This window comes from Pinus tabuliformis, chromosome Q (assembly GCF_031772625.1).
Source record: "Pinus tabuliformis cultivar Carrire ecotype Pingquan chromosome Q, CPIR1, whole genome shotgun sequence".
In the NCBI taxonomy this organism is placed as follows: domain Eukaryota; kingdom Viridiplantae; phylum Streptophyta; class Pinopsida; order Pinales; family Pinaceae; genus Pinus; species Pinus tabuliformis.
Window position 1 is genome coordinate 628,365,931 of NC_142296.1, and position 10,129 is coordinate 628,376,059.

Genomic DNA, 10,129 nt, shown 5'->3' on the forward strand with positions numbered 1-10,129 from the left:
GTCTATGGGGATGGGAGGGATTGTTACATAAATGACTTATTCCCTAGATGATAAGGTATATGCCAAATACGCAGCTCAGTTAGATATGGAGTGAGGTGGAAGATTTGGCAAGACATGGTGTTGTGGATAATTGAAGATGGCACATGTGATAACAAGTCAGCTAGGTGAGATGACATACTGAGTTGGAAGAAGCTTCCCCCAATCATATTTGGATGACCTTCGCTGTAAAAAGGATGATTCCTGTTGACCAAGGGTTCTACTATTGGATGCTCAAATTTTATGATATTTTGCTATTTGATTGCTTTGTTCTAATATACTCTATTATATTCTACGTAATGTCAAATACATATTTTGGTCTAATGAGGAATTATTTGGAGTCAGGTATGGTGGAGTTCATGCATGGTGCATTTCTATAGATACTATGTTACTTGGTATTGCATGGTGTTGACCAAAAGTATAGTTTGAATATCTTCTTTCATAGTTTTATTGTCAAAGACATCATATGGATGTATATTTTTCTACTATTGGATATTATAAATATGAGCTTGTCATGAGTTTTGCCTCAACCTTATACTTTTGATGTTTAAATACTTTGTGTTGATGGTGAATATCATGAATGGAATATAAGTTCACGTAAATTTTTCATATTTGTCTATGTAATTACTTTATCTGTTGTACATAACTATGTTGGTGTATAAGGAATGAACTTGGTTTTATTTTATTTCTCGTCAAAGTTACTATTGTGCATATATTATGGGGGACTTTTGGAGAATGAGTTTTCTGTATAAACTGTGTTATATGTGTGACTAGTGTTGAATATAGTCTCTGAATGTTGTAATATGTATGGTAAGGGTTTGGAGTGTATGCTTGTTCCATGGGATTATCTATGACATACAATAGGTGCAATAACTTGGGTTGGGACATTGTAAGCCAAAATTTCCTCTTGCTCTCCTATCTCCTTGCTTAACCTTCAAAGGTTTTGGAAACCCATTTCATAGCTCAAATGAGACCTCATCTACTTGTAGATGTTGAAAATGTCGCTATCCATGGGGGTTTTGTTGAAAAAACCTTCAACCCTGGGTCACTTCCCCCATGAGTGCCAACAAATGGTTCCGTTGCCAGGACCTTGAAAGTATGTGGTTGATCCAAACTTAAACAAGAACACAAAAAATTACATATATAACCATAAATACAAAGATGTAGTAGAAGTGACATCTCATTTCATTAATATATGATACTCAAATATGCTTACAAACAGAATGGAAATAAGACTAGCTCGGGCGATGGTAGCTTATCTCTGAGAAGAGATGTGGTGGCTACATCCTTTGAACTATGTTAAAATGAGGCTCAAAGGCCTATTTATTACTGAGAAACAATGTAAAACTCTAAACATCTAAAAACCTAACCCTAGGAGATGAAGCATGAAAATTGTGGGCCCCGTTTGGGTAAATTGGTACATCAACTTCCTGGGGTCGTAACTTTAGCATACGATCTCCATTTGACGCACACAATACCTCAATAGAAAGATATATATGAGAAATACAACTTCTGAGTGGCCAATATTGATCACTGACTCATGTTGGCCTTGGTTTTCCCAAAAAAAACATTGCCTAGGGCCTCAAAACGGCTCCAGAAGTTCAAGACCCGAAAAACTCCCAAAAATAGTAAATTGTGCTACAATTAAGGAAACTGAAAAAATGAAAGAGAGTGGTGGGGGTCCAAGTGGAATAGGTAGGTGGCCACCAACATCCAATTGAATCAGTCCTCCCCCCTTATGAAGTAATGGTCCCCATTACGTTGAGTGCCTCCAAGAGATGGGGAAACGTCTGTTGAACTTGGTCCCTGGTGAGCCACTTGCCTTGGTGCAAGAGTTGGCCAGCTTTGACAGCCCGATATAGTTGGATCTTTTGTTGGTGAATGTTCTTGGCCTGTTTTTTCATAATCTGATTAGGTGTGGCCTATTCCATGTAGTCTAGGTTTAACTCTATTGGTGTGAGTTGTTTTACAATGTCAGATATGTCTAGTAATGGTGGGAACTATGGTCGACGGTGGTCCACATTGAACATTGGGTGCAGACCAAGGAATGGGGGAATGCAGAGCTCAAAGCATTGTCTCCCACAACCTTCATAATGGTGTAAGGATCATATTGGAGTGGTCTGAACTTTCGATGTGGCACCCAATATTGATCATGTCGCTGCTTGTACTTGGCATTTGACTTCTCCAATATTTTGTGAACCTATTGGCGGATGTGTTGGATGCATTCAATAAATATGGTCGCTTATAGGCCTTAGATAATACATGTGTGGATTATGTATGTGTAGTCGCATAAGGCATCGTGACATAATTCAGACACAATAGTTGAAATCCTAGACCCACTTGAAAGGGACTGAAACCAGTCGAGCTATGGAGAGCTCTATTATAACTGTGTTGCACATAAGGAAGACTCTCATCCCAGGTTCATGGATGCTTGACCTGATAGTACAAGGGTACCCCTGTGGGTGAGGAGAAGATGTCCCTGTATTCTTCCATGACCATATCCACCTGCTTCTACTGCATGGAGGAATCCTTCCCAGGGGCCATGGATGTGGCTACAACCTTCCCCATAATTTGAGAGTGAATCAGAAAGGGAAAAACTTTCCTAGTCTGGGAGATGATCTTACTACTTTTCTTAGTAGAGATCAAAGAGATGGCAGTAGGTGGGGCTACCTCTGGTATCCTATATAATGTATTACCCAAATAAATAATAACAGAGCGAGGCCTAGACTCATATACAACATGTTTCTTCCACAAGTATGTTTGTCCTAACAATACATCACAAACTTCAAGAGGAGAAACATCACATAATACCTCATCTATGAAGAGGTTGATGTTGTAGGGAAGGCGACACTATTTTCTGAATCAAAGATCTCATCCTTGGTGAATCCACCTAATGTTGTACAACTGCAGGTGTGGTGTGGTCGGTAGGCCCAAACGCTTCATGAAATCTACTGAAATGAGGTTCCTTTGGTTCTCACGGTCAATAATGAATTTTAGTGTCAGATCCTTCACCCACATCTATGAGTGGAAGAGATGCTCCCCCTCCTCTAGATCTTCGGGCTCATTCTTCTGGATATTGGTAGTGGAAATAGTGGCATTGGGCTCTGCATCAATAATATGCTTCCCTTGTCATTCCTCTTGTCGGGTTCTAACTTAGAGTTAGAATGTGCATTTGATTTTGAAGCCTTCAACTCAGCCACCAACCATTGCTTGGCCCCACACTCACTTGCCTTGTGAGTGGGGCTCTTATGGAATTCACACCACTTTACTTTGTCCTTCTTTGACTTTGTGGTGTTTTATTTTCCTGCGACTTTGACGGGTTGACTTAAGTCACCCTGCCTTAGCTTTGTCCTTTTTTTGTAGCTTGGGGTGCCTTTCCCTTACTTTAGATTCGCGGATCCAAAGTCTCGCCTCTTCTGCTTAAACTTCTTCTCGATCTTGACAGCATATCAGTACACTGTGTCGAGTGAGGAGATGTCCAGGAACTCCATCTCATCCTGGATGTACCTATGTAGGAAGCCATGGTACTTGAGTACCAAATGTCGCTCAAAATCCTTGATACCGAACTTCATGCGAAGGGTATGAAAAACATGGGTAAATGCTGGCACATCTTGGTCCCTTCCCTATTGCAGCATGGTCCACATTATGTATTTATCCTCATAGCTCCCGACTAGGTAGTATTGTTCCTTGGTGGCATCCTGAAAATAATTCCAAGTGGGTACAGCTGAAAATAGTGAGGGTGTACTTTCATCCTTCTTCTCACAGTAGGTTTCCCACTAGTCCTTGATGTGGGAGGTGGCTTTGAGAAGTGGAAAGGTAATCTTTTCTTGATTGGAAAAATCATGAATAGAAAAATATCCTTATAGAAGATTTAACCATCTATCTACGATGTTTTCATCTAGCTAACCCTCAAATATGGGGATGTCAAAGTTAACTTGTACCTTAAAGGGTGTGATGCTTCCAGAGTAGCTGTTGGACAGAGATGTGTCACCCTTAGGTAGTCGCTGAAGGATCTGGGCAAAGTTGTCCATCATTGCATTCCTTTGTCACCCGAGGGCTTCTTCGAGTAAGATTTTGAAAGGATCTCCTGGCCCCTCGTCTTTCTTCTCTTCCGCCATGGAGGTCCTCAGGATTTTCGAGGCTAGTCTTGCAAAGGTTCAACCAGTTTGAGCCATAATTTCTTATATCCTGACCTCATTGGGGACATGCAAGGAAAAATAGAGAAAGAGTAGACTACTCTGGTACGACTGATCCTAACTTAAACAAGAACACAAAAAATTACAGATATAACCATAAATATATAGATGCAGTAGAAATAACACTTCATTTCACTAATATTGAATACCGAAATATGCTTACAAACAAAATGGAAATAAGACTAACTCGGGCGATGATAGCTTATCTCTAAGAAGAGATGTGGCAGTTACATCTTATGAACTATGTTACAATGAGGCTCAAAGGCCTATTTAGTATTGAGAAACAATGGAAAACCCTAAACATACAAAATCCTAACCCTAGGAGATGAAGCACCAAAACTATGGGCCCCATTTGGGTAAATTGGTACATCAACTTCCTGGGTCGTAACTTTGGCATATGATCTTCATTTGACGCGCACAATACCTCGATAGAAATATCTATCCGAGGACTACAAATTTTGATGGAAAACATGGTCTATGACCCATGTTGGCCATGGTTTCCCAAAACATGTCAATTAGGGGCTCAAAACGGCTCCAAAAGTTGAGGACTCGAAAAGGGCCAAAAATAGTAAATTGTGCTATAGTTAAGGAAATTGAAAAACTAAAGGAGACAATGGTGGGGGCCCAAGTAGAATAGGTGGGTGGCCACCAAAATTCACCTAGATCATTGGAAGAAAAGGGTATGTGGAGGCCTACCCAAGAAGATATTTAATAATTGTTCAACCAGAAATGATACAAGTTCACGGTAGAGAAAACTAGGGACATGCACATTACTCCAAAAGCTTAGTTGCAGAGATATATGTGCTTTGAGTTCCATAATATATTAGTTTTTAAGTTCCATGTCATCTTTTGGGAGTGGCTTAAACACCAGGTGAAATGACATGGACTGAGACTCTAGCCAAAAACTTACCATTAGACAACTGAGCTATTAAGAAAAGTGAATATTGTAAGTAATTTTGTTTCTAGGGTAGTTTATTTCTACTTAACTGTCATGATAGAAGGGTATATAGTAGAATCCACCCAATCTTTTAGTGTATTCAAGTGAGATTTCTTAAGTGAGCTGCAGGTGTAACAACCCTTCATTGATTTTCCATGTAAATAAAAATAAGACCAAGGTCATGGGACACGTATTCCAAGTTGAATGGTGGGAAAAACATTATAGTGGGAATCACTTGTGGATTAATAATAGCTATGGAAATTGGAAAATGCATTGGTGAAGGAAAGGAATAAATAATTGGCATTTAATTATGAAAACAAAGGAAAATAGTAGAAAAATAAGGTGAAGAGACACAAATTTGCATGCAAGGAAATTAGAGGAAAAATGAAGGAAAATGAAGAAAAAAGAGACATCAATGATAAAAAGACATCAGAGAATCTATTGTTATTTTTTGATAGCTTTCTAATTTTTTTAATTTGAGCTCTTGTTCATTCTCTCATACTCCTACACACTTAGAGAATTCTTGGAGCATGCATGGAGCATTCTAGCATTCACTTGGATTCGAGAAAGAAAGCAAAAGAAAGAAAGGAAGCACAAGGAGATAGTTGGATCAATAACTATAACATGATTACTTTGCAGGTAACAAGTTGCATGTGTGATCTCCTTGCTTATTTTTGGATGCATGGTATATGCATGTGGTTCCTTGGTTATGTGTTTTTATTGTCATGAAGATTTTATGGGATTGATAGTGGTTTCAGCCTTTCCTTTCCATTTCCTAGATAGCCATGGTGTAGTGGGCTCCCCATTTGGTTTTCTGATTGGTCCTTTGTTTTCATATGGTTGTGGGTTGAGTTACTAGTCCTTGGATCCTGTGCATTGGGACAAATGCTCTAGAGCCATGGAATAGCTCAAGTTCCCTGGAGGCAGTGGGTTGAGTTACTAGTTCCTGGAGCACTAGACAACTTGGATAGAGACCAATCTCATTGATGTTAGTGATTTTTGGACCGTATAGGTGAGATCATTGTGGTTGAGGGTTGAGGTGGTTTGGCATCTAGAAGCCTTAGTTGGTTTTTATTTGGTTTAACCTTTATGATCCCACATTCATTCTTGGAATGCGGAGCGGGGATGATTGGATAAAAGAGCAATTTAGTTCATCCCAATCTATGGTTGGGAAGTACATGAAAGTCCTTGACTTGGTTGGAATTTTCATATGTTAATATGAGCTATTTTCCTATTGTGATCTATGAGCACTTGCACTAGTTATTATGGTGATCTTATGGTCGATTTGTCATAGTTTCTATTATGGTCATATGCATGGTTTTATGATGTGCTCTAGTTATGGCTCTTGTTCATTATTTGATAAGTTTTTGGATGGTTGATGAATGCATGGGCTAACAAATGTTATTGCAACTAGCTTGAGAGGGAGTAAATCCTTTTTGGTGATTCTCAGATGAAGTTTAGGTGTTTATGATCAGATACGCATTCATGTACTGTAGATTATATGTTTTTCATGTGTTTGATGAAATGTCTATCTTGCATTAGGCATGTATTGGTAGATATTTGGTTCAATTTTTGTTTGCTTAGCATTTTATCATTATTGTCATGATTTTGGAATGTTATAGGAAGTTCTTGGTAGTGGTATGGAGGCTTACCTGAAAAAGTGGTGTAGATCTTGTGATCGCATGCAGTGAACTGAGGAATTTGGGTCATAAGCACTGGAAGCTAGGACTATGCATGTAATTATAGCCTCCCAACTACATCCATGCAGTGTTATGGGTGCGGCTGGGGAGTTTCTCTTATGAAAAATAGTTCCAACTCATGGATTGATCACTTGGGGTGGTTTCCAGGCTCCTGAGTGGTTTGTAGTCCTTGAGGGTTGGTTGCAAGTTTTTTGTTAGTCGACTCCACTTCCATAACTAGAACATGGAGGTCGGGTCATATCATAGTAACACTCAACTCATGTTTACCATAGAGAGTGTGTAAAAGAGAGTAGATGTGGGGTGGGGTTTCATAGGGTGGTATCAGAGCTTTCAGTTTCAAACACTTGGATTGGATGGGATAAAATGCATATTTTTATGCATGCATTGTGATGGGTATGGTTATTATGCATGTGGTCATTATTGTAGTTTTGTGTTACCATGGATAATGTTGATATGTTGATGTCATTGCGTATCTATCTCATGCTAATCTAAACTAATTTGTGCAGATATGATAGCCTCCCTGAACTTCACTAAGGTATGGTTTTGATTATGTTTCTATTTGGTTTATCTAACATGACATGTTTGCAGGAGATAGAAGATTAAAGATGAAGATAATAATGTTGGATTACAGTTCACATGACTCCCCTTACATGCTTGATGTGAATTCAAAGGAATGTAGCAGGTTAGTTGAGAAACAAGGGGAAGAGTACTCTCCTGATATAACAGATACACTGAGAAGTTTGAAGGGAAAAAATAGAAGTTGTAAGGTAGATAATATCAGATTGATTGAGGCACATCAAAGGCTTGCCAAAGTTCAAGAAAAGCAAGAATAGGTTAATGTAGTCATCCTTCATACCCTTTTAAATTTGCAGAAGCATGGATAACTGAGGATTAAGAATGGAGATAGGTAGGAGGAAAATAGTAATGGGGCATATGGTAGCAGGTCTCAATTATGAAATAGGTTAGATAGGGAAGATGTAGTCAGAGGTGACAGATATTTGGATACACCTAACTGGTGCGCTAGCACTCATAGATTTTATTCAAGTTCTAGTTATGAGAGATATCATCGTCATTATTGACAACATCCTTATAGGAGGAATGAGAAGAAATATTTTCTAGAGGAGTTCAAGGAAGCCAAGCCTCCTAATTTTGATGGGGATGTGAAGAAATCATAAGATGTAGAAGCATGACTACTTGGGATGAGATTATTCAGATTGCATGAATATTCAAATAATATGAAAGCTAAGATGGCTATCTTTAAGGGAAAAGTAGATATCTGGTGGGAAGGTGTGAAGCGTGTTAGAGGCATCAGGGTAGAGGAGTTGAGTTGGTATGAGTTTAAAAGATTCTTTAGGAATAAATACTTGTCTGAAAGACACTATGATGGAAAGGCCAAGGAGTTCTATCAGTTGAAGATGCGTTCCATGACAAATGAAGAGTATATGACCAATTTTCTAGAGTTGTTGAGGTATGTGCCCTACCTCAAGGATGAGAAGGAAAAGGTCCAAAGGTTCATCAATGGATTTCCATTGGCATTTAGAGTTAAAATTGAGTATGATGAGCATCGGTCATGGAGGAAGTCATTGAGAAGTTGAAACATTGTTATGGGTAGTTTAAGCACAAGTCTGAGCCTAAGTAGGATTTGAAAGATAATGAGAAGAATAAAGAAAAGTGGGTTAAGAAGGAAGGAAGACCTCAAGATACAAGTGACAAGGAGAATGCAGCGTCATACAAGAAGTTCAATGTAGTTGATAGAGGACATGGATTTGAACCTGGGGAGCCTAATAAAGGTGATGGTAGATGTTATCTCTTAAAAGAAACATAACTGCAGGAAAACCTATAAGGTAATCTCGAACCTCTTTGAGGTTGAAAGCCGACCCTTCAACCTAGAGAGGGATCTCTACCTAAAAACACAACTACTCAATGTCACTATAGTAGAAGGTTTGCAGTTGAGTCCTATGTGCAGAGTATCAAAAAAACTTTGAAATTTTCTTGGCCTATGTGAAATTTCCACCATTGGGCATGGATTCTAACCCAATCAAGTCTTATACAAACACAACTTTGATGAGAAAAACACAAAAGCAGGGTAGTAGTAGTTCCTTTGACACTTCAATGATTTAGAGGAATATGAAGGAATTTAGTGTGAGGGTTAAATGAACAACAATTATTAATGCCTGAGAAATAGAGAACAAGGAGCATAAAACATGAATCCCATTCTCATACTCTTTTTATCAGACACGAGGAAATATAAAACAAAGCAAAAAAAATATATGGAAATACAACACAATAATTTATGAAAATGCTCATAAACATTGTTTTTCATTAGTGATCTGCTCAAAATACACAAGGATGCTCATTATTCAAATAAAAACCAACCCTCTCTTGTTCTGCAGTCTTTTCTTATATAAGCATTACAATAACTGAAACATGTTTGTAGCTCAAAAATAATGATAGTAAGCCATAAATAGAATAAATATCATAGGTACATGCATATGAAAACGTCTTTTTAAACATATCAAAAATCAAAATGACTCACTGAAAATGATGTTGAAAATGGGGCTAAAAACGTGTATCATCATTTTGTTCCCCTCAATGTAGATCAATCTTGTCATCCTCGAAAAATGAGTTTCTATTTTGTTGTTGTCTTCTCGCTCATCCTTGCTACAATACATTGATACCACCATTGCCATTCTTTTAGCTGCCTGAACCGATAATATTATCTGATAGGCCAATTTTTAGCACCCTTTCCAAACTGTTTCTTTTCAGAATGCACTAACAATGGAAATGTCAGTGTTTTATGTGCAAAATTCACTGACAACGGAAATGCCAGTTGTTATAGACATATTTGGGCACTGCAACCCCAATCACATATGTCCATAAACCAAGGGATTCTAAGTCCCTAAAAGTGTTGTTTCATACCCTAAAGGAGCAAGGTCAGCTGATTACATCATCTCCCAGAAGTTTTCCATGAAAAACCACTCAGAATTGGTCAAAGCAAGACCATACAGGCTGCCCAGTGCAAAGGGTGCGATGCATCTCACCTACCACATACAAAAAGTGTGATGCATACTGGAAAGCCCTTCTGTAGGGTGCGATGAGTGAGAGAAGACAAATGGAACAAGCAATTTGCTGGGTGGAGACCCTGAGAATCTTCTAGAAGTTGCTCATTTGACACTTGCCTCCCTGAATTCTCCCAGGGATGAGTAAGAGATCATGAAATCTCCAAGTGGAACTAAGAACTATCAAAGAGATGAGACTAA